Here is a 24,226-nt window from a genome sequence, read left to right as displayed (position 1 = left end):
GATTTTTGGCGCTGCGGAAGTGAGTCCCTGCATCGGTTTAGCGCAGGGCACAGGGACTCGCCGAGTAGGCGGCTTGGTTCGGGGGCGTCTGATGGTCCGGTCAAACGACCCCCGCTTGTGGCCCACAGGCCTTAGGTTGCTGACCTGGTGTATATCATATATATCATGTATGTATGTGTATACACACATGCACATGCACGCACACAGATCCCCCCCCCCCCATATGCCTCCTAAAGTGGAAATAAGACTAACAATTGTACTTCTGCAATGGGTATTTCTTACAGGCCCCAAATTCTTGGAAACAGTCTAGCATATATAATAACTTTCTTTCATTGTTCTTTTTGGCTGCTGAAATGCTGCAAGGTTCCACTTATTATTTCTATACCACCCTTCATTCATAGATCTCAGGGTGGTTTGCAGCATAAAAATACAAGATAAAAACACAAAACTCAGAATAAAAACAAGAACAATATAATAACCCCCACCCCCTCTGATGCTTTTACCTTCTGAGTATGAGCTTTTAAATCATTTATGATCAGGAATCTTTGCAGATTTGGGAAACGCCATGTTAAAACATTCCAATGCATGATCAAAATGCAAAATGATTCTCAGCTACCTTTTTTACTACCCACATAACTGGCAGTACATAAAAGAAAGCACTTCTTTATGCAGCACAGTTAAACTCTGGAACTTGCTCCCACGGGAGGCACCAACTTCATGGAGGAGATGGCTATCAAAAGCTACTAGCATGTCCTTGGGGATCCTGCCCTCTTCCATTCTGCGGACATGACCAAGCGAGCGTAGACATCACTGAGACAGAATATGCTGGGAGAGCACATCTTTGTTTGAAACTCTGTCATGCCATGTGATGCCCCAAACCTCCCTGACGCAGTGCATGTGGAAGGCGTTGCTCCTGGCAGGTGCAAGCTGCCTACATCTCACTACCATAAAATAGCATGCTCAACATGCAAGCCTGGTAGACGTTCATCTTGGTATTGGTCATTAGCATCACATACTCCCATACCCTTCTGGAGGGGCGAGCCACTGCCATAGCTGACTTGCCAATACGCTTGCCTAGCTCAGCGTTGATGAGACAGGTTGCTTGTTATGGTGGCGCCCAGGTGGAAAAAATCATTTACCGGCTCCCAGTGGAGTGTGGAAGCCTGCAAAAGACCATGGCCTGCATCTCAAACACTGGACAGCAGGGAGACCATCCACAAAGAATCACTTGAAAATGGAGCATCTGGACAGGTTCATATAAAAGAAGGCAGTCTTTAAAGTATCATGGACTCAGACTGCTTAGGGCCTTAAAGGTTAAAGTAAGAGCTTCAGAGTGAGCCCAGAAGTAAATTGGTAGCCAGCACAGCTGAAAGAGCACCAAAGTGATGTGATCACTATGAATGTTGTCCTCTTATGATTCCATGAACGTTAATGCTTAAAACCAAGCAAAGAATCCAGTTAATACCTTGATGACAAGCACAATGTTATCAACGTTCACCGGATGTAATTCAGCCTTTGGGGGCATTATAGTAAAAAAGGCAAATTGATTTACACAGGCATTTAAAAAAAACCCTATGCTTGGGTTTTCTCCTCGGTTCACATTTTCACGTCCAAACCCCCTCAAAATCAAGCCCAAGTCCAACACAACAATGCCGTTAACAAAACGAAGAGCTGCCATTCTTCAGCAGCAGACACGTTGGGAAAAGACAGGCTGCTGGCTATTTTTGGATTAGGTCATTTCAGCTAGCCCACACTAGATTAAATAGGCCTTTGGAGGAGGTATTTTTAAAGCATGTGGCTCTCAGCCAGCTTAACTCTCTTTCTCTCTCTCTCTCTCTCTCTCTCTCTCTCTCTCTCTTTGGTGGCACGGGCCTATCTATTCTGAACAAAAGATGCTTATAAAAACAAAGCAAAACTGAGCATTATTTGGTTCTCAAGTCTGCCTCTTCCAAAGAACTAGATGCATTGCATACCAGAGGCAAATCATGCTCCCATCCTGGTGGTGGGTAAAGAAATTTAGTGGGGTGTGTGAGTGTGTAAAGGAAATAAGACTTGCAACAGCTAGAATAAAAAAGCAGGCATTTTACAAATCCTTCCCCTCCCCCAGCCATGTTAAGATGGGGGAAAGCTATGTGACTCAGTGGGCATAATGATCCCAGCTGTAAGGATGGTTTGCATATATGCCTGAAATCCACTTCTGCACTTTCTACAGCAACACAACTGTTCAAATGCAACAGACCCACTGAAACAGGGGCATCTGGGTTTAATATATGAGCTCTGAGTGCACCCACTAAAATCAATGGACATGACCATCTTAAGTTCATTGATTTCAAGTACTCTATGACTTTCTTAGATACAAACCAGAATATCCAATACATTCACATTTAATGCTAAATTTCATTTGCACTGCAACAACATTGTGCTCTGAGAGTTCTGACTGAGGTGCCTTATATTATTTAAATTAAGCAGTTATGCCTTGAGCTCCAAGGCCCAAATGCAGTGCAGGATGAAACCACAGAGCTGCATCAGCATGAAATTCCCTGCATGTTCATCTGAGATTAACCGGAATTCAGAAACCAAATTCTTTCCCTTGCGGGATGGCACTGACAGTCCTCTTTAAACTTTTACACTTTCACTGTTGTGTAAGATGGACGAAGTATTTTGCTGGGTGCTTGCAAAAGTACAGTAGCTGGGACTGAATTTGGCATCTTAAGGATATCAATATTAAGATTTTTAAAATGAAGTTTCTGGCTCTTATGCCAGTAAAGAGAACATGAGAATATGTGGGCAATACCTGAGAACATTTTACTACTAAACAATTAATTAGCACTAAGAATTTCCTTTGTATTGAACAGAACATGGCACAATGGGTCAATACATCTGGCTGTTAACTAGAAGGTTGGTGGTCTGAACCCACCACAGGGACTGCTGTGGACAAGATCCTGCATTCCAACTCTGCAATTCTATGATTCTAAGCACTGAGCACCCACAAGGATTTTTGAGAGTTATAGAAGAGTCCTGTCCCTTCCTTGTTTCTCAACTGGTAGACTTTGTTTCCATTAACAAACAGTCCTAGTTTCTGGATAAAATCTTTGCCCTTGCAGTTGTTTTCTATAGGACAGTGGTGGCCAAACTTGGCCCTCCAGCTGTTTTGGGACTACAATTCCCATCATCCCTGGCCAGTGGTCCTGTTAGCTAGGGATGATGGGAGTTGTAGTCCAAAAACAGCTGGAGGGCCAAGTTTGGCCACCACCACTACGGGATATTAATATCAGCAGTCATACCGCAATATATTTTCAACTTGTCACAACATGATGCTAATCTGACAAAACCTAACTATCTACTTTAGTCAAGCTGACAGGGATACTTTAGAATCTAGACTCCTTCAGTTTGGGACAGCGGTTAAATAGGAAGGTCCAACAACATGGGCTTACACCAGCATTGCTCAGAGGATTTCTCAATGCATGAAAGCTATCTTATCCCATTAGCAAATGTAACCTAGAGAAACAACACGTATCTCAACACAGCAGCTCTCATGATTCTGCAGATAGTGGACGGATTCGCATATAACACCATGGCCTGTTTGATTATCTAAACCCAGCCTCACCAGTTTTCTTCTGCAAATCTCTGCCTTGCTACAAACAATAAACTTCCAGAACCCCAAATCCACAAACATGTAGTTTTAGCCTCATTCTGCTTTGAACGTTCTTGCATTCAAAAAAAAAGTTAGGTGCAAGAATGGAAGCAAAGTAATTTAAATGTGAGATGACAAAAGATTTTCCATATACAGTGGTACCTCTGGTTGCGAACGGGATCTGTTCCGTTGCAACATGAGCAGAACGCAACCCGCCTCTGCGCATGTGCGGGTTGCAATTTGCCGCTTCTGGGCATGTGTGTGACGCCATTTTGAACGTCTACGCATGCGGCGAAACCCGGAAGTAACCCTTTCCAGTACTTCTGGGTCGCCGCAGGACGCAACCTGAAAAGATTTAACCTGAAGCAAACGTAACAAGAGATATGACTGTAATGGAAAACTTAGAAGTTTGCTTTTCACAGGTAATGGATTATCTAATGTGTACACATTTTATATTCTGCAGAACAACCATATCACTATCTTTTCCACAGATTCAGCTCTTCCGGGGAGCCCTATTTCATGGGTCCCACTTATGTTCTGTACCTTTAAAGAGCATGCCTTGCTACACACTCACCAGCCATCTGTTATGCATTCGAGACAAGGAGGGTTCCCTTGAAGTGGTTTCTCTCCAAAGGCTATGAAGAAAGGTAATCTCCTGGATTAAAACAGCATCACTCTTAACTGTCTACATACCAAGCACTAAGGGTTTATAGTTAGTACTATTGCAGTGGGGTGAGGGGAACAGACATGCACATATGCTAAACCCCACCATGCTCCACATTTCTTCATTACTTTCATTGTTTTCATGTATCTTAACCAATGTTTAAGTGTATCATGTCAGACTTAATTTAGATTAACAAACGTCTCTGCTCATTGAGTCACTACAGTGACTCAGAGTCCCTCCTTTATCAGTGAACATCTGTGCCTTCATTTTAATACCCAGCCTCATGGTGGAATCACACTGCACAATGCTAGCTAATTTGGTCGCTGGGGGAGGAAAGAAAAAAAAGTACAAAGCTGTCAGTCTTGTTTTCATGCGCCCCCCTCAAGAAAATAAGAAGGAGGGCTATTCAAAGTAACACCTTCAAAATCTCTGATATATATTAGTATCTGCGAGATAGAACATCAGCACCAACATAGAACTCTGTAAGGAAACTGCAAGGTACATATGCTTTGTCATTTACAATAGCCCTCCTTTTACAGCTGATTTTAAGAGTATTTCCTATGTCTAACTAAACAAATTGAAGCGGCTTAACAAGAGTGACTGATCCCAAGTTGCTTACTCTGCCTTGGCAATGAAAACACATCTCTGAAGCCAGCAAGCTGACATACTTCATTAGTCTTCTAAAGTGCTAAGGCAAAAGAACGCCAACTATGCCCAGATTGTGAACATTCTAATGATCAGGCCTCTATGTGCAGCTTGTACAGCACATGAGGAGGTTTTCAAAGAGCCTGATAAATTTATTCCTCTGAATTCACAAAGCCAATTGACCAGGCCCACCTCTATAACACCTACATGCTGGCATGAAATTAAGCAATGCATTGAAATCTTCAGCCACTTGGGTCTTCAATATAGAGCCAATGTAGTATGGTGTTAGAATGTTGGGCTAGGACCTGGGAGACGAGGGTTTCAAATCCCCGCTCAGCCACAGTGCTCACTGGGTGACTCTGGGTCAGTAACTGGCGAGGGGGACAGCCATGTACACCCCCCTGAGCTCCTTAGAGAAAAATGTGGGCTATAAATGCAGTAAATAATCATTATTTAATATCGCTTTATGTCAAATGCATCAATTCTTGGGCTATGGTCCAATTTCAAAGCTGTCCAGTAACGTCTCCCTACCCTTTTGCACAAACATGTGGCCTGAGACTAGCGACCTCCTTAGCTTTATGGACAGGTGCATATGTGGCACAAAGCTCCCCAAGCTGATGTTATTTCAGTGCATCGTGTACCAGGCTTGCCCACGTAGTATGACCAAATCCTACAAAACTGATAGTGTGGTGCATCAGCTGAATTCCATCTAGGAACATCAGTCTGCAAATCAGTTCCAATTATTTATTTATTTGGTCCACTGGCAGCAGTTTTATCGCCTGTATGTTGCTTTTATATTGCTTTTATGCTATGCACTTTCTCTTTTCTGTACACCACTTTGGTATTTTCTAGTAGCACATGGCTTCAAAATCTTGCAAATACAATAAATCTATTGAGACTTTCTTTTCAACATGGCCTTATAGGACTTGGCATTTTGCATGTTGCCAACTCTCACCCTCCTGCAACATCAAAATATCTACCACCCACCTGCCCGAGTCCCTTGTCTTCCAACAGTAGCCAGCACTAGATCTGCAGAGACACACAAGCCCATTCCACAATGCATTTTCGGTTCCTGCATGAGGCTTTGTTCACAAGAGATGCACACTCATTTGATGATAATAATACAAACCTACGTGAAATCAATGAACTTCAATTCAATGACCATCCTCAACATTGCCAACTGCTAAGAAGCCTGTTGGGTGAAACACTTCCTTTCTTATGAAGCTGAAAGACCTGTCAACTACTTAATGGGAGCTCTGATATCACAATGAATTGGTTGACATCACAAAATGGAACAAGCAACAGAAGAGCCAAAGAAATTTTGAAGGAGCAATGAACATCGGTGGCTGCAAAGGAGAGGCAGCACAACTGAAGCTCAGAAGTGATGAAGCCCCAGCAAGATTATAGGGCTGAAGGCTATGACACGGACCATGTGGAAAGGAACCACAGAAACAAAAGGCAAAGATTGGCTGGAGATGACAGTGCCAAAAGGTTAGTACCCCAAGCCCAGAATGAGTGTGTGACAACTAAAATGGAGAAGTACCCACAACTGACATCGGTTTGTCAATGATGGGGGAGAGAGAGAAAAGGGCAGGTGTAGAGTGAGAAGGATAGCTAGCAATGGAAGGGGACGTAGCTAAAGACCAAAGATATGGGAACTGGCCAGGGAAGAGTAGTTGACTAATGATAGGGGTGGGAAGAGAGAAAAGAAGCAAGAAGGAAGATAGTAAATCAACTGTGGGGCTCATATGGCATAGGGAGAAGGTCAGATACAAGGAGGACCAGTGCTTTTTTCCTGGGGGGACACAGGGGAAGCATATCCCTAAACCTTTTGTGAATCTAAGTTTGGCCTCTTTGAGGGGCAGCATTTCAATATGAGTAGGAAAATGAGAGTACCCCTAAACATTTTATTTAGAAAAAAAAGCACTGGGAAAGACTATTATGAAGAGAATGAAATGGGTAGTTGGGAAAGGGCTACCTTGGGTGGAAGCCATGGCTCAGTGGCCCAGCACATGACTGGCATGCATAAAAGACGTAGGCTGAGTCCCCAGCATTTTCAACTAAGCAACAAAACAGATCTCTCTACCTAAGACCTTGAGAGCTTGCTATCAGTAATTTATTTGTTTTATTTGATGTATTAAATTTCTATACCACCCTTCATCCGAGGATTACAGGGTGGTTTACAATATGGAAGCACAAAAAATACATAAAATAGTAGCGAATAAAAACAACAGCCCACCCCCAAAGCAGATTGTACTGGATTAGATCAATTGGGAGAAATGAATCGGAGTAAGGCAGAATCATGTGTTCCTACAAAAAGAGGAGCGACCAAAATGCAATAGATGGAAACAAGCAATGGGAACAGGTGGTTGGCAGATGGAGATTAATAATGATGGGAAGATGGCCTGCATGAGAGCTGTGGGCATGGCAAGCTCTGTCATATGTCCCTGAGGTGCCTTGACAGCTCAGCAGTAGCCTCAGAATTCCCTTGTACCATTCTGCTCCCGACCACCAAAGCTGAAGAAGAGGATAATCCTCACCCTCCATCTCCAAGGTTGGAAGGAAGGCTGGCGTTCATTACACTCATCTGAGTATGATGGAACATTTGCCACAGCAAGCAGAACCACTGGCCTATACATGCAGGAAAGGTTGTGAGACTGAAGGGGATTCCGTTCTCGCCTCTCAAAGTAATAGCTTTGTTAATTTCTGCTGGTATAGCATATTCTTATAAAATGCCAACGCCTTTTAAAATGCTAGCATCCCTTGTGGCTCGTTTTGTAGCTACACACATAAATAGCAGCACACTAATCTCTGGTATACAGAATTATGCTGCACAAAGTGCTCCCTGTAAATGCACAGGTGGCTATGAATAAGAAGCCAGCAAAGAAAAGTACATGGCTCAAACCATCCAGGAATTATTCCGAGGGGGAAACGGCTCCCAGCCCCAAATTAACCATGTCAGAAAGTATGCCTGATTCTTTAAAGAAGCATTACAGAGGGATCACCTAGGGCACACTGGTATGGCACACTTCCCAGTTCAGCACAACAGTGCTGCATCAATTCCTTTAAAAAAGAGCGCAGGAAAAACCCATGCCAACTTTGTTCATTGAGCTGTACAGGCTGAAATAGTCTACAGAGATCCCAGATGCGCTCATTCGAGATAACAGGTAAAAGACAGGTAGTTTCGAAGTCAATCATGTGTGGATTGCATGGGACAGATGTGCATTAGACCTCCCTGAAATCATTTCTGCAGACATAGCTATAAGATAGCTAATAAACAAAGCTAATAGATACATTAGCTAAAAGATAGCTAATAGACATAGTTAAAAGCATATACTGATCCACGGCTGGTGGGGGCTTGAGTTAAGAGAGAAAAAGAGCCCACAGTTCAAGCAATGAGGAAACCCAAGCATCTAAAGGACTATGTTAATCAATGGTAAACTAGGAGGGACCCTGACTTTATTAGACTGTTATTTCAATGTCTATTAGTTAGTTGTGTATGTCACTCTGTATTGCTCTTTCACTCTTGAGAACTTGGATGCCAAAGCAGCATACCACCTTCTACCCTTCAAAACTAGCTTTGCACTCCATTACAGATTTCTCAAACTGCATGCATGACAACTACTGTATTTTTCGCTCCATAAGACACTTTTTTCCTCCTAAAAAGTAAGGAGAAATGTCTGTGTGTCTTATGAAGTGAACGCTGCACAGAGGAGGGACGGACGGGAGCTATGGCTCCCGTCCATCCCTCCTTCGCAGCTCGCTTTAAAGCAGCAAAGCGGGACAGGAGCCGCTTACACGGGTGTAAAGCAAGCACAGTGGTACCTGTGTAATCCCTCTGCCCCTGCACTCGGCCACCCCCTTGGGATGTCACTCATGTGGGCAACGTACCACGTCCCCACAGGCGACGTGCCACCACGCAAGACCCTCCCTCCGCCACTCGTCTTGCCGGGACAGTAGTGCCTTCCTTTTGCAGAAGTGTGAAATTTGAAGGGCGGCTGTGGTTTGGTCCTTGTGTTGTGTACAAAGGTGTGAATTAGGTACGTTTAACTTTAAATGGAAATTGAATCAGATTTCTCCCTCATTCCTCCCTCATATGAAAGCCCCCAGAGCTCTCTGCAATGAACAAAAAGGAAGAAAGTCCCACTTCTTTTGGCTTTATTAAAATAATTGTGTGGGGCCATACCATACAGTCCTTAGATCTAAGGGACTCAATGTGGGAAGCTCATATATTTCCACTGCCTACCCCCCTTACTAGGGGATAAAGTCTCTCTTCATTTGTTAATGACAGTTATGATGGTTCTTAATGCCACTGTTGACTGCTGTTCATTTTACATGGTTGAAATATTATTCTGATATACTGGTAGTTTATTAAATAGTTTAGTACAACATTTGATTCAGAATACCGTATATTTTTTTCTTGTTTTCCTCCTCTTAAAATTAGGTGTGTCATATGGTCAGGTGCGTCTTATGGAGCAAAAAATATGGTAGTTGTGAAAACAAGGGATGACTCTTGCACACCAGCACCTGTTAAATCCTGTGCATTCAAACGTTATTGTTCCAAAACTCAGGTCACATTAGATGTCAGAACTCCTTAGTCTTATTTAGTTACGGAAGTTTTTAATGACTGGTGTTTATAATGTATTTTTAACCTTTTGTTGGAAGCTGCCCAGAGTGGCTGGGGAAACCCAGCCAGACAAGCGGGGTATAAATAATAAATCATCAGCATCATTCAATTTAAAACCTAGTGATCTTAAATTCTTGAGAATAATCTTTTGTAGAATATTCTCAAGAATATTCTCGATTAATGAGAATATTGTACCACTGAATGGCACTGCAAAAACCAGTTACTGGCACTAAATAAAAATATAGAAACATCAACTGTTTAAATCAAGGCCACCTTACATGCTGCTACACATAATTGTATAGGCCTAGGTACTTTAAATATACAAAGCATTAAAGGTACTTTCTGTAAAAAAAATCATACTGTATGGCCAAGGGTACAGAATTGCTAAGAATAAGGTCACACCAAAATGTGGGGGAGAGGCTATTACATATACAGTGGTACCTCGGGTTAAGTACTTAATTCGTTCCGGAGGTCCGTATTTAACCTGAAAATGTTCTTCTTAACCTGAAGCACCACTTTAGCTAATGGGGCCTCCTGCTGCTGCCACGCCACCGGAGCACGATTTCTGTTCTCATCCTGAAGCAAAGTTCTTAACCTGAAGCACTATTTCTGGGTTAGCGGAGTCTGTAACCTGAAACGTATGTAACCTGAAGCGTATGTAACCCGAGGTACCACTGTAGTTGAAATACATATGAATTCAAATGTTCATCAAATTATGTAGTTCACATTTCAGAACTACCAATGGTGAATGACACAATGGCCAGTAATATTACTGGATAAAAACAATCATTATTCATTACTTACACTGGCAATATCACAGTTTGACTTATTATTTACTAGATTTTTTTAAATGTGGGTTGTAAAACTGGTTCTTACATTAGAATTTACAGTTTGTGGAGAATATTGTCTGGAGAATTTTCTAGCAAAGAATATTCTCACCTCACATCACTATTAAAACCTAACTTTGCAATGCACATTTTGTTATTGTAATATACTCTTTTACTGCACCTTTGAGGAATAAGAGTTCTCTGGCAATGCAACTCAATCTCTTATGTAAAACTGCAGTTGCCCACCCTGAACTTTTGAAACAGGGATGGCTACAGGAATGAAATTAAAAGGGTTGTTTCTCTTTCAGTCAACTATTTAATCAATAAAATGACTCAATAATATGACAGATTACTAGCTATTGCTTTTTCCCAACCTGTAGTGCCAGTGCAGGATCAAACATACAGCAAACCAGCTTAATGTTAATTAAGAATAAAAGTTAAAATCTGGCAATTTTCAAGCGTAGTTCAACTCGTGTACAATAGCTTTATAAGGCTAATCCAAAATGCAGTCTTTGCAACTAGTGCTAACTAGAAAAATTATCTTCTCCACTTCTACTAACTCCCACAAAGCAATGATGGAATCTCTCTACCTGTTGCATTTGAAGGGAACCAAACTGCTTTCTGCTCCTGCCACATCATCTGCCAGAGAGCTGAGATTTTCAAACTCTTAACAGAGGTTAAGAGGCTTCACTTGCCTTAACAAATCCGTCCTTATGAAACAGCAGAGCTAGATCCTAGATGTGGGATCCTAAAAATTCAGCCTTCAGGTTCCAGAACAGGATTCTCCTAAGGACAAAGCACAGGTAAACAACAATATATCAGATTGCTAATAATACACTGTGTGCTGGGAGAACAGAGATGGGGCAGAGAATATTTAACAATGTCAAATGTTTATAATCACACTAATCTAATTCTTTCTTGCTTAATAACAACTGATTTAAATGATCCAGAAGACAGTTTTATGACTTTACTCATTGACAGAAAAATATAATCTCCAACAACTGCAGTTTGCATAGCTAATGCATGCAAATTTCTACAAGCAAGTAAGAATGATGGGTGACTTGGACTTCCCATTGATGTGAAGCCTCTTACAGCACTAGAATTCAATATGGTCAGTGATAATATTTGGCAGCTGCTAATTTGTGCAACTGATTAGAACAAGCAGAATCAGAGGAGCGAAATGACTGCAACCTTTCAGCAAAATCCCACATGAAAGATTTTAAAGCATGAACTAAAAGGGTTTGGCAAGAACCTTTGGCCTTTGCCACATGAGATACTCTTACAAGTAACCCTAAAGAAAAAGGCATTTCAAGTGATACAAACAAGTATACCCCATTGTTCTGGTGGTTGGCATCTGTCTGTCTCGGTAGACAACAGAGGGGTGCACCTTTGGGGGTGAAGTCAAACTGCTGAAAAGGTCGCAGCGCCTGCTGTGGCTGTAGAGACCAATATGGGAGAGACATGTTTTGTTGCAGCTGGGACAGTTGAAGGTGCCCGGTTGTGCTGCTGCAGATCCACCAGGGTGCTTCATTGTTCTGGTTACACTTAGATTAAATGGCTGGTTAACAAATTACATCAAAAGGTAATACACCATGAGGTTTTGTGGTGAAATCTGTAATGTGCAATAAGGTTCCATGCATTAGTTTCAATGTAGAAAACAATGCTGTGGTTTGTCAGAGCCACAGACAGCTCTCTCTCTGTTTTCATGGTTGAGAAAGCATGATGATGTAATTAATTAGCCATCCAGCTAAAATTAAAAAGGAATAAAACTAGATTATTTTTTTTAATGGCAGCAAATGGGTGTAAAGGACAATAAATGTTAGTAGCGAGATAAGAAGGAAACTCAAGACTGTCTGTCATTTAGGTTACAGCTTACATGTATTTATGTAAAATCATGACTGTGCCCATTGACATCTTGAAATTGGTAAGCTAATGAACACCTTAGTGAGATAAAAGGCTATTTATTCCTATTCAGATCACAGGTGATTAAACTGAAATTCATTATCAGTTGTATTTCAGGAGTTTCACACTGGAGTCTCCCTTTGAAGTATCTGTGCTCAAGAATAGCCACCTTAAAGTCGGTAACAGTGTTCCTGGGAGGTTGTAATGGTCTCCTACTGGTTTCTATTGCCCTTTTTTATGTCAGTTTTTTGTCTATTTACCATCAATGATGCTTACTGCACATGTCAGCAAGGAAGGAGCACATAGCCTCCCTGCTAGGATGGAACGGTCTCAGATCCCAGCCTACTGACAGAGGTTTGGATTAAAATAAAGCTCTGTGTTTACTGAATAATCTTTTTGTTGTTTCAAATACTCTGACTACATTTTCATAAACTGCATTTTATACAGTGAAGAGATTGGTCCCTCCCCTCCACAAACATCCAAATGAGAGGAGAAAAATCACAATTCAGCGTTAAGGCTTTGAAATCTACTTTTCTTCAGTTCCTCCATTTGCACAGAATTTCTAACTGCACTAAAACTGCAGGTTCTACAATCACCTTTTTCCCCTTAAACCCATATTACTTGCCTTGAAATTAATAAAGTATCTTCATATGCTAGAGGGGCAGTAGGTATACAGAAAAAATTATTGTCATCTTAGGTTGCTAACAGCAACACTTGGCCTTTAAAAAACTGATTGATTTGTTGTCAGCTATGCCTGATGCTATTAACAGATGGAGGGGAAACTAAATTCTACTCACAAGTAGACACACTAAAGTTAGTGGTTCCAAGTTATCCACTTATTTCAATAGATCTACTCAAAGTATGACTAACAATGGATACAACACAATGACAATATTAAATATTGTTGCTATAATAAATTTTTAAACAGGAAAGTATTTTATTATATTTTTTTACCCAGCATCTCCTCCCATAGGAGCCCAGAGTGGTACAAAATTAGATAAAAACAATCTGATTAAAATACTGTTAAGAAGCATTTTTATGTGGGTATCAGTAAGAGAGTTTATATATGCAGTACAAAAAGCAATGAATAATAGGTCATCAGCCCCAATCATCCTTGCCAAAGGTCCAGGCAAACAGGTACATTTTAAACTGTCAATGAAATTACATCACCATAGGAGACAAACACAATTCTACAGGGGGAGAGGTCCAATGTTCCCTGTGGCAGTGACTTAATTGGCCATGCCCAATGGTGGAGCTATGAATAAGGCCTCCATCACAGATCTTAAGGCACAAGTCAACAAGTATTGGAAAAGATGCTTCTGTAAGTACTAAGGCCCTAAGTTGTCCAGGGCTTTTAATACTAAGGCTAACACCTTGAACAGGAACCAATAGCTCAGAGGCAACCAGTACCATGCTTTCAGGATTGGCATTATGTGATCCTACTTTGTTGTCCCGTTTATTGGCCCTAATGAAGCCCGTCACTGCCCCCAGACACCAGCTTAGGACCTAAATAGTCTCTCCTGATTCAGATGAAATTCAGAGATGTAACTTGGTATCAGCAGCATACCAGTATTCCAGTTAGTAATGCAGTCCTTCCTGTTTCAAGGACCCAAACTTGTTGTATGGCGGAAATATTGGACATTTCTACAGCCAAGTTCAGCATGCCAGGTTTTAAATTATGGACATGTTCATCAGCATCAGAAGCAAACTGCTAGCATCATCAGGCTGGCCGACCTCTTTCAGAATAGATCCCAAGTGAGCAATGTTTGCCTCAAAACTATTTTTCAGCAGACCTTGGAGCTTTGTATCAAGCCTAAACCACCCTGCCTTCACCCAGAGGAAATACACTGTTGAATCATATCAAGTACTGTCGAATCATAACTTGGAGAGAGACAAAACACAAAAAGATTTGTTTGGTTGATTCAAATCATCCTTACTGCTTTCTGGGTGCTCTGTTGCTGAGCTCTTTTGAGAAATCCACATGGGAAGAGGCAATGGCCAGGTCTTCACATCATAGTAAGTGTGAGAGTGTGTCTTATCATGACCATATAAACACGCTGGCTCCCCACAAAGAGCCTGCAGTCGCTTTGCTCCCCCCATAATTTTTAGTTCAGCACAGGATGGTAACTCAACCAAGACTTAGCTTACAGTGTTATGCAAAGCCAGGATTGCAGTTAAAGTCTCTCCTCCTCAACCTTGGCTACAAATCATGGTTTAGGAGGAAATACTTTAACGGCAATCCTGGGTTCAGATGACACAGTATGCCTACCCTTGGATTATTTGCCAGTCCAATCTATAAAGTCCAGAGATGAGCAAAATGGCTGTTGCCTTCTTCACAGAAAACAGTGTATATATACACTAAGCCATAGTACAGCTTAGCGTGATATATGAACACGACCAATCTGTGTGTTTAGTGGGTCTCTTGGCCTAGAAACACACTATGAGAAGCTGAGGATCCAGAGTTGTTTAAACTCATTTTTCCTAGGTAAAAGGTTATGTTTCCATCACCTAATTGGAGCAATCTAGTACATACACATGCACACAATTTTTCAGCTTAATTATGGCCCCCAACTAGCTCACACTAAGACATTTTTAACCATCATCATTAACCTTGTTTCACAGGTTACACAGACTCTTGTGACAAGTTTAACTACCGCTGCCCAAATGTTGTTGCTCTAATAAGCTTAGTGGATTAAAATTTAGCCATTTAAGTCTAATTGACCAACTTCTTATAAAGGCCTGTGACCTTGTACTCCATGTACATATGACACACTGATATTGAGTACAAGTAGACATAAGAGGGACATCACACCGTCATGCTTTGGGGGCAGAATGATTTAAACCACACCACGGGGTGGTTTGGGACTCCTCCAAGTGCACTTTGTCCCTGAAACAGCTTTTGCCTCTCCTGTCAGAAGTGAACTCACCCCCACCCTGAAAACACTGGTAAAAAGCATTGAGGGAGCGAACAATGCAGGGTGGAGAGTTTAGTTACCTCTCATGCTGTGCATGAAATGCTCCCTCCTTATGCACACTCTGAAGGGATTCAGTAGTAACCCAAGCATCCTTCACACCCCCACCCCCACTGGGAGGGGCTTTCACCAAAGATAGAATAGCAGTTACCATACCAAGTAGCATTCAAACTCTTATATGACATTACAAAAATTAAGATGTTAAAGAAATTAAAGATTCAGGTAGGTAGCCGTGTTGGTCTGATGCAATAGAAATATATATAAAAAATAAATAAATTGTCCAGTAGCACCTTAGAGACCAACTAAGTTTGTTCTTGGTATGAGCTTTCGTGTGCATGCACACTTCTTCAGCTTATTTAAAGAAATTAAATTCTTTAGAAAGTCCCAAAGCCTTCCATTTCACAGACTAAATTACTGAATTGGTTAAATGAAAGAACCAATGAAGTCTTTCTTTTGGGGAAAGTTATTAAAAGAAAAACACAAGTCATCTAGAAGAGAGCGCTTTAAGCTGGGCTGCCTATTGACTTATTTCTAAAATAAGTTTTTTTAAAAACTACATTAGGATTCTAATATAAAAAGCAAGCAGAAACGGAACTAAAGAAAACAAACATCAGTTGCCTCCCAGCAATGACAGGCATTAATATCATGCAGGTGGCTTTGAGTGGATGCTCGCTAGTTTTTAATATATCAAAACCGTGCAAGAGTTAACGCAGCATATTATCACCTCAAACAGTGTAGCTAAATATCCCAAAAAAGCTGGGACCTAATTAAATATGTAACCAGCCCAGGTTATGAAAAAACAGTGCCAAGGTAATATAGATGGTTCATATCCTTCCGAAGGAAAGTATCCTGTCAGGAGAAAAAGAAATAAAGTACTTCTATATACTGAGAAATAAAGAGTCAGCAGAAACCCACTTGGAATAGCCTAAAGATGGAAGGTAAGAAACAACTATAGCTACAAAGACATGAAGAACTGTTGTTATTTGACCTAAATATGAATTATATATAAAATCTAAAGCTGAAACCTCCACTACAATGTGAACATGTCAAAATACATTAGCAATATACTGTTTATTCTATCAGCTAAACAGCAGATATGCGCCTGCTGCTCAAGAGCCATTTGACTGACGTGATCCTGAAACCCGCCTGCTCGCATAAAAAGCCTAATGCTTTATTCTGCCCTAGAATCACCAGATTATGAATGTGAAACGAGAGCGCTAAGAGCAGAGCTCAGAAACTGTGACATCAGCAGCACCAGCAGAGTCAGAGTGACTTCATGAGACTGCGCACCACGGGCAGCAGCGAGAGGCCTGGCAGGGTGTCAAGTGCGCAAGAGGATGCGCCTCCAGTGTGGGTAAGCTACACTAATACCGGAGCAGTCTTTCCAAATGTAGTAGCAAAGGAAACATCCAGCCAGGACCTATGCAAAGCAATTTATACTGTAGTTGATGGTTTTTCCTTTTCAAAGGTGTGATTAATAGGAGAACTGGCTGTGTACAGTGTCTTGAAGCAAAATCTCCTGACAATGAGCTGCAAACAAGGAAGCAGATTTCTGCTTCTACGATGGAAAGTCACCCTCCTCTGTGCTCCCCGTTCCCATGCACCCTCGAAAATCTGTTCCAATGGGTTTTGGGACCCTTCCGGTGAAGGTAGGAATAAGCTCCAGCAACTAAAATGGCAGTCAACTTTTTCATTTTTGGAAAACTTAGAAGTTTCCCCACCCCCCTTTTTCTTAGAGGAACCCACTAGGACACCTTCAAAATCCTGAATCTCAGGCACACATAAGGCCAATGATTTATATGCATACATTATAGATGCATCAGACAAGAGTGAAAGAAAAACACACTCCTTAAGTTTGGTTTGCTGGTTTTTTTGAGAAAGGAGGCTGTTTACAAAGGGCAAGGATGCTAGGTGGAAGTGTGAATCATACTATTTAATGTGCAATGTTTCCTTATAGCCACCTGCAAAAGACCAAGGGAGAGATTTCAGAACAGCAACCATGTTAGCACATGTTGCTAACAAGTGATTCCGGCATGCATTTTAATATGCAACTTTATTATATATTTTTAATTTAACTTGCTTTTAGCTTCTGACTTTTATAAGTAACTTTAACATACATTTTATATTTTATGTACCAAGCTCCCATGGATGTAACTCAGGATTCTAGTAAAAAAGAGCAGAGTAGCCTGTCTGCCTCTGTTCTCCAACCAGGAACTTCTCTATTCCACCATAAGGGGATGACTACTTTAAACAGATAAAACCACTAAACAAGATCTGCAAGAACAAAAATATGACGTGACTGATCCCTTGATGGTCCAGCTCTAGGCAAAGGACAGATAAGGACACAGAAGTTCCTGTGGGAGGTTCAAGACAGAAAACAACACATGCTTAATTCACTGAATTCTTCATCACAGGATGTTGGAAAGACCATCAGCATATCCTAACTTTTAAAAAGGATGACACATAAGTATGGAGCTGTATCAAATACTACTGGTCACGTAACCTATAAAAAGGACCCCATGTTTCTAAGAGGGTCAGTCCCAAAATACTCTGGGGTAGATGAAAGTGTTGCTGCTCAAAGGTGAATCTCAACCAGCCAACTTTATTTGGAATGGTGGGAGATCAGTTGCTTAGTGAATAGAGTGCAGGCCTGCAAGGAAGAATGGGTATTCCTATAAGACTATGAATGAGTTTAGGCTGTCAAACTTGATGGCAGCTCCAGAAATAAAGATTGAGGAGTCACTTAATGCTAAATGGGGACTGAAGGCGGTTGAGAGTAAAGGATTCAAAGACTATGTTTAGAAGACTTCAAACTCTTCGCAGAGTGCAAGAGGGTTTTTTCCTTCTGGTTCCTGGTATTGCCTATGAGAACAATACAATTGAGAATTTCTGACATGTCACTGAGAAGAACAAGACCACTGAGTTGAAGGTTTACCCCAGTGCTTATCTCATGGGAGGGTAAGCGTTGGACACCATCTATTTTAGATATTATATTGCTATCAGTTTGTGTGCTAAATAGCTTTCTCCTCAATCAATGGGGCACACGGTCCGTACCAAGTGACCTGCCATGGGGCAAACAGCAGCTTGGGGAGGATATATTTTAATTGGTAAAATGACTGCAAGGGGAGGGTTAAACTCACACTCCTCCTGAATCTCCACTGTTTCAATCCGATTTGGAACTTCCCAAAGTGCTATTAACTTTTTTAAAAAACCCAAACAAACAAACAAACAGCGAGAGATCCAGTTCATGAATCTCTAGTCCTGCCATAAGTCAGAAGGTACCGGTATATTTTGACATGTAAGACAGGATACAAGGAGGTAAAGCTTGGATCATCATTCCAACTGCAAAACAAAGGAAGGTGAACTGAAGTGGCACTGGGTAGAAGGGAAGAAGGGTGTTTAGGCAGGAATGTGTCTAGGCAAAGTACACACAGAGAAAGAGGAGCTCAGTTCCCATCCTGCCAGCTGTTTTAGTTTCTTCTGCACAAGGGAAACCGAATCACACACTACAGTGCAACAGACATGCATTTTTGTAAGGGTGTGGCATTCAAAAGATTCTAACCTTAGCTGTCCTTTTTTGCCACTTCAAGTTTCTTCAAGTTTTACAATGCCAGTAAGAAAAGTGTACATTGTGGTCAAATACTACCAGGCAATGCAAGCTCATAAATGAGATAAAGTGTCCTGCACTGCATGTACTGCCAACTGATATATTCTTTCCTTTCGTTTTCTCCCATTCCTTTGGCTTAGAAACAGAGTACAGTGGAACCTCTCCTTACGGACGTAATCAGTTCCGGAGGTCCATCCATAAGTCGATCCGGCAATTGCTTCTGCGCATGCGCAAATGGCAGAAGCCGTTTCTGCGCGTGCGTGAATCACGGCAAACCCGGTATTTACTTCTGGGTTTGCCGTGGTCACAACTTGGATTGGGCCCAAGTAGAGGCGGTTGTAAGTAGAGGTTCTACTGTATTCAGGTTTAGAGCGCTCCACCCAGGCTTAACAAAAAAACAAGGGCTGCAGGGCTGAGGAAATATTTCAAGTTTCTGGACAACCTGGAAATGATTCCAGCCTGACCCCACACAAACACAAACACAATTAAATACTTGGCTGTACTCACAAAAAGCTAGCAGAGAATTCAGAAATGCCCATGTTAGGGATCAAATATCTTTCAAATTTCTGTCAGGTAAGATTAACAGTAATAGCCAACTAAGTCTTATTTTTAGTTTCTTTCTCTCTATATGTAAAATAAATAAATATCACCTTAGGAATTTTGAAAGAGGTAGCAACAATATTCCCTTTGGTACTTAACATAATATATTGCTGATTTATGAGCACGCTGGGAACAGCATTTTCTAGGGAACACTGAATCTCAGTACAAATGTTACACTTAACCATGGTACCAATACCCTGGATGTTGCCTTAACCCTGGATGACTCCAAACTTACAATGTATTTTGGAGAGGACCTATAGGGACTCCTATCACACCTAACCAGTATCCATGCTGGAAGGACCTGACGGAAGCTGAGCATTCAAGAACCTATGGAGCGCCACAAGTTCCTGTTAGTTTGCATTTCTTAGTACAGGAGGTATTGATCTGATGTGTAGAAATCTCTCCTAATTAATTCAAGAAGGTTCTGGAAGCTTTGTGTGTGAAAGAAACAAGCAGAAAGTTCATGATGTTTGGGTTACTCCTTTGGAGAAACTGAGTACAGCTGGCTTAAGCTGGTTCTGTTATCTCTTTCCGGCAAGGTCATGCTGACTATGATAATAAGGCCAGAAGGAGCCCGGGTTTCACTTTCCCTTTCTATCTCTTTTCCTTCTGATGTGGTGTTCTGTAGACATAATAAGTTATTGTAAGTTTAAGATAAGTCTGCTGCAGCTGGATTTCTTAAGGACAGTGCCAATCCTGAATGTATTGGATTTGTGACCATTATGCTCATTTGCCTTCAATAGCAGTAAAGCTCTGCTGGATGAAATTAATTGCCTCTGGTCTATTTTTCTGGGAATCCTGCAACATGTTTAAGTTTTTACTCTGCTAACTATACATCAGAGTTCTGCTCTGAATCAATAATGAGTAGAATTCCTTGACAGTTCCTACCCCTTCATTAAGCAATAGTTTATTACAAGCCAAGACCATAAATCAGTTTCAATCCTTCCTTCTTTTAATAAACCACCATTAAAGCTGACCATAGTTTGTCCTTTCCAGCTATAACAATAAACAGAGGTTAGAGGAAAAACAGGAAGCAGGTGCTTCCAGTCCCCAAAGACAGGAGCAAGCCCAAGGCTCCCTCACATAGCACGAAACCGCAGTTTATCATTATATCCAAGTTGGGTCATGGAAGCCATTGGTTAGGTTACTGAGCTAAGTCTTGCCCTTGAGAGCATACAAAAGTCAACCATGAAACTTGTCACCTGCAAGCATAGAGGCTGGGTAAGTGGGGCAACAGTTTTTCATACGTCCCTCAATGAAGCAGATGCTTAACTACTTCATGAAGATTCACTTCAAAGGAGGTACTTGGAAGCAGTCCTTAACCTAGGTTTTATATTGAGGTATAATAAACATCTAATCTGGCCTTGATACCTGAAATATAGATTTTTAGGGCCTACCCTATTCTTGTGGCTATAATTCATTTTAGAGTTTTAGATATTGAATTTTAAATTGCTGTACCCTGCTCCGAGGCCTGATGTGGTAAGTAAGAAATTGAATAAACAGCAGTCAAGGAAAATAAACCACAGTTCAGCATTATGCCTGCAAGAGTAACTGCTGCCAGGCTTTTAATAAACACAAACTACCAGGTTTCAGAGAAGCATCAATTACCTGAGTGACAGGAGTACTGCAACTCTAAAACAGATTATTTTGTTTATTTTTCCAGTTACTCTATAGTTAATGCAAGGTATCAAAGTGTGAAGTAACTGTGCCTATAGTGAACTTTCATGTCTGACCAGTTACAAGTACCTAGCAAGAAATCTCATAGTGCTTTGGACAAGGGGTTGATGCAACACCACCAAAATAAGATTAAAATGTGAATTAAGAAAAAGGAGTGGTGTCTATGAAAGAAAGCTAAAATGAAAGCTTCCAATTCAAAATTTGATGGGATTCAGAATACAAAAGCTGTCTAGTCCAAAATTTAAAAGCTTGAAGATAAATTGAGGTCTCAAAATCTTAATTAAATTATGAAATATCACTTTTATTTCAGCTGGCTGTCTATAAAGCTTTGAGACTGGCAGTTTTTAAATTCTTCAGTGCTAGGATGCCTTAAGCACCTACTATACTATTAGGCACAATCTTATCGGCATCCTTGCAAGTGCTATTACAGTACTGCCTGTGAACTCAATTCCACCGATATTCTACGGCAGCAGTTCTATACCCATGCTAGGACATCTCCCTCCTTGGTGCTCATTTCCCCAAAAGTGCTTCATTCAGCAGGTTGTCAGGTCTACGGACAGCTGGTGATTCATGGACCATTTTTAGCATACTTGCTTTTTAGCAGCCCCTGTTAGTAACCAGACTGGCAACTATGCAAGATATTTTATCTGGGAAAGTTTTGGAATTAAAGACTATGTTACATAAGCGAGACAGTGTTAGTCCTACATTTGGCATCCTTAAAACATGTTACTACCCCCCCCCCACACACACTAAAACAGCATGTACAACAGGAAACAGGAAGGCAACATTTCACCAACAGGATTTTAGTTTGTAAATTAACCGTAACACCACATGGGAGAGACAGGACCTTCTTTCATATTTGAAAAAAATAAAGGCTAGTCTCAGTTCTCCACACTTGACAGTGTCCAGTTCTGGGCACCACAATTTAAGGAGGATACTGATAAGCTGGAACGTGTATAGAGGAGGGTGACTAAGATAATAGATCTAAAGCGCTGTCACAAGGAAGATGGAACAAGCTTTGTTTTCTTCTGCTCCAGAAGGTAGGACCCAAATCAATGGCTTCAAGTTAAAAGAAAGGAGATTCCAACTAAACATGAGGAAGAACTTTATGATGGCTAAGAGCTGTTTGAAAATGGAATGGACTCCCTCAGAAAGTGACAGACTCTGCTTCCTGGGAGGTTTTTAAGCAGAGGTTGGATGGCTATTTGTCATGGATGAGATTCCTGCACTGCAGGGTGCTGGATTTTATTTATTTATTTAATTTTTAATTCATTTTTCTTTTTCATTCATTATAGACATCTCAAATTCTTAACATTTACTATATATTCCTCCCTCCCTCCTCTCCAAGACTTCCCCCAACTTGCGCTTCTGGTTTGTTTCTATTCTCACCCACTTTGCTATCTCTCAACAGAAAAAGTTATTAATAACATAACATCAAACATAAAAACATAAAAGTAAATACACCATCCTATTTCACTATCTTCTAAACATTTTCTGATGCTGATAATGCGGATGTTTATTTAAATCCTGCCATCAAGTCTATTGACTTTCTTTGTTTCTGCAAATATAATATGAATGGTTCCCAATCTTTTTCAAAGTCTCTGTTGTCTTTTTTTCTTAGTCTGTCATTTTTGCCAGTTCTGCAGGGTGCTGGACTTAATGATCCTTGGGGTCCCTTCCAACTAACTCTACAATTCTGTGAAGTACACAAAACAAGCAGATTTCTTGTTGCTTTCATTCAATTGGCAGATGGCGAAGAAAACTGGGACATGTCTCATTTCTACAAGATCTTTAAATCTGATATAGTTATGCACAACTGTCGGAAATCATAAATGAGCCGTTTGGGGGGCGGGGAAAGATGAAAAGACAAATAATGAGAATCTTCAAAGATGGACTACATACTTCTTTTTGTTACTCAATTCCTTGCTTTCGGTGTTTTATTTATTTATTAAACTGATATCCCACCTTTCCTCCAAAAGGAGCCCAGAGCAGCAAACAAGTGCTTTTAAAAAATCTTAAAAGCAAATCCAATACAGATGTAGACTAACATATCAGCAAGTTTGCCACCACATTTTCAAATTTATCTCTACAACTATGGCTTGTTCCTGCCCTGCTTCCTAACACATTGTATTCAAGCTAGCATCCTCAACACTGTACTGAGAGCATTTGGCAAACAAGGAAAAACACCAACCTCCCTTAATAACCTGTTTCCCCAAGGCTAACAAATCTGGAGTAACACACTGATAAGCAAGAGAGAAGAGCAAGAATTGACACTAACTCTGAACCTGCTCTGTGAATTTTTTTACTTCAATGTAATACGGTCTTATGCACACCTCTCTATGGAAATCTTTTCAAAAGGCTGTCTATGTCTGGAAAAGGACAGAGATACATATTACAAATGTTTGCTTGTAACTCATTATAATGGCTGTTTCCTACCACCAACACCCAAAAAAGGATCTCCATGGGGAAGTCATGCCTAGCAGAGAAATAGCAAGGGGGGGGGAAGAGAGAGATACTAATCTTTTCTCCACCCACTTTTCTGCTCTGAATCACCCACCAATCTGGCCACCCTTCAAGCTAGGCTTCAAACATCTGCTTACTGCCCCCAAAACACATTTGATATCCTGCAAGGGAAATGTGACTGGGAGCGGGTGACCTGGAGAAGAAAAACAGCAGGTAGGGAATGGGTTATACACCTCCTCTCTGCCCTCCTATTTCATCACACACACCCAAAGCTGATTTTTCAAAGATAAAGGGGGCATCAGGAGTAGAATCCAGTAACTCTTGAGTCTGGGTACCCTGAAACTCCACTTCAGAGAGGAGGAGGAGGAGGAGTTTGGATTTGATATCCCGCTTTATCACTACCCAAAGGAGTCTCAAAGCGGCTAACATTCTCCTTTCCCTTCCTCCCCCGCGACAAACACTCTGTGAGGTGAGTGGGGCTGAGAGACTTCAAAGAAGTGCGACTAGTCCAAGGTCACCCAGCAGCTGCATGTGGAGGAGCGGGGAAGCGAACCCGGTTCCCCAGATTACGAGTCTATCGCTTGTAAGGAAACCAAGCTCAAGATTTC

At 41.2% G+C, this 24,226-nt stretch overlaps 1 protein-coding gene and 1 long non-coding RNA gene across 6 annotated transcripts in view; one reads left to right on the top strand and one right to left on the bottom strand.

Moving 5' to 3' along the window:
• The window catches only part of DNAJC5 (DnaJ heat shock protein family (Hsp40) member C5), a 53,490-nt gene that overhangs the window by 21,828 nt on the left and 7,436 nt on the right, over positions 1–24,226 (bottom strand). Inside the window, exon 2 of one of the 4 annotated variants that reach the window (XM_081011644.1) lies at positions 11,093–11,183. The gene's annotated coding sequence lies outside the window, so the exon portion shown is untranslated. The other 3 variants (XM_081011646.1, XM_081011645.1, XM_081011647.1) reach the window with 3 other exon arrangements.
• On the top strand, positions 6,227–22,422 carry LOC308480264. 2 transcript variants are annotated; one of them, XR_013987969.1, is made up of 5 exons: positions 6,285–6,434; positions 11,003–11,200; positions 12,406–14,315; positions 16,457–16,920; positions 17,411–22,422. It is a non-coding gene; the product is annotated as an uncharacterized lncRNA (long non-coding RNA). The 2 variants fall into 2 exon arrangements; XR_013987970.1 differs by lacking the exons at positions 12,406–14,315; positions 17,411–22,422 and having other exon boundaries at positions 6,227–6,434; positions 16,457–17,327.

The sequence above is a fragment of the Podarcis pityusensis genome, assembly GCF_964106645.2.
Source record: "Podarcis pityusensis genome assembly, chromosome: 6".
Taxonomy (NCBI): domain Eukaryota; kingdom Metazoa; phylum Chordata; class Lepidosauria; order Squamata; family Lacertidae; genus Podarcis; species Podarcis pityusensis.
This window is presented reverse-complemented; position numbering and strand designations above follow the sequence as displayed.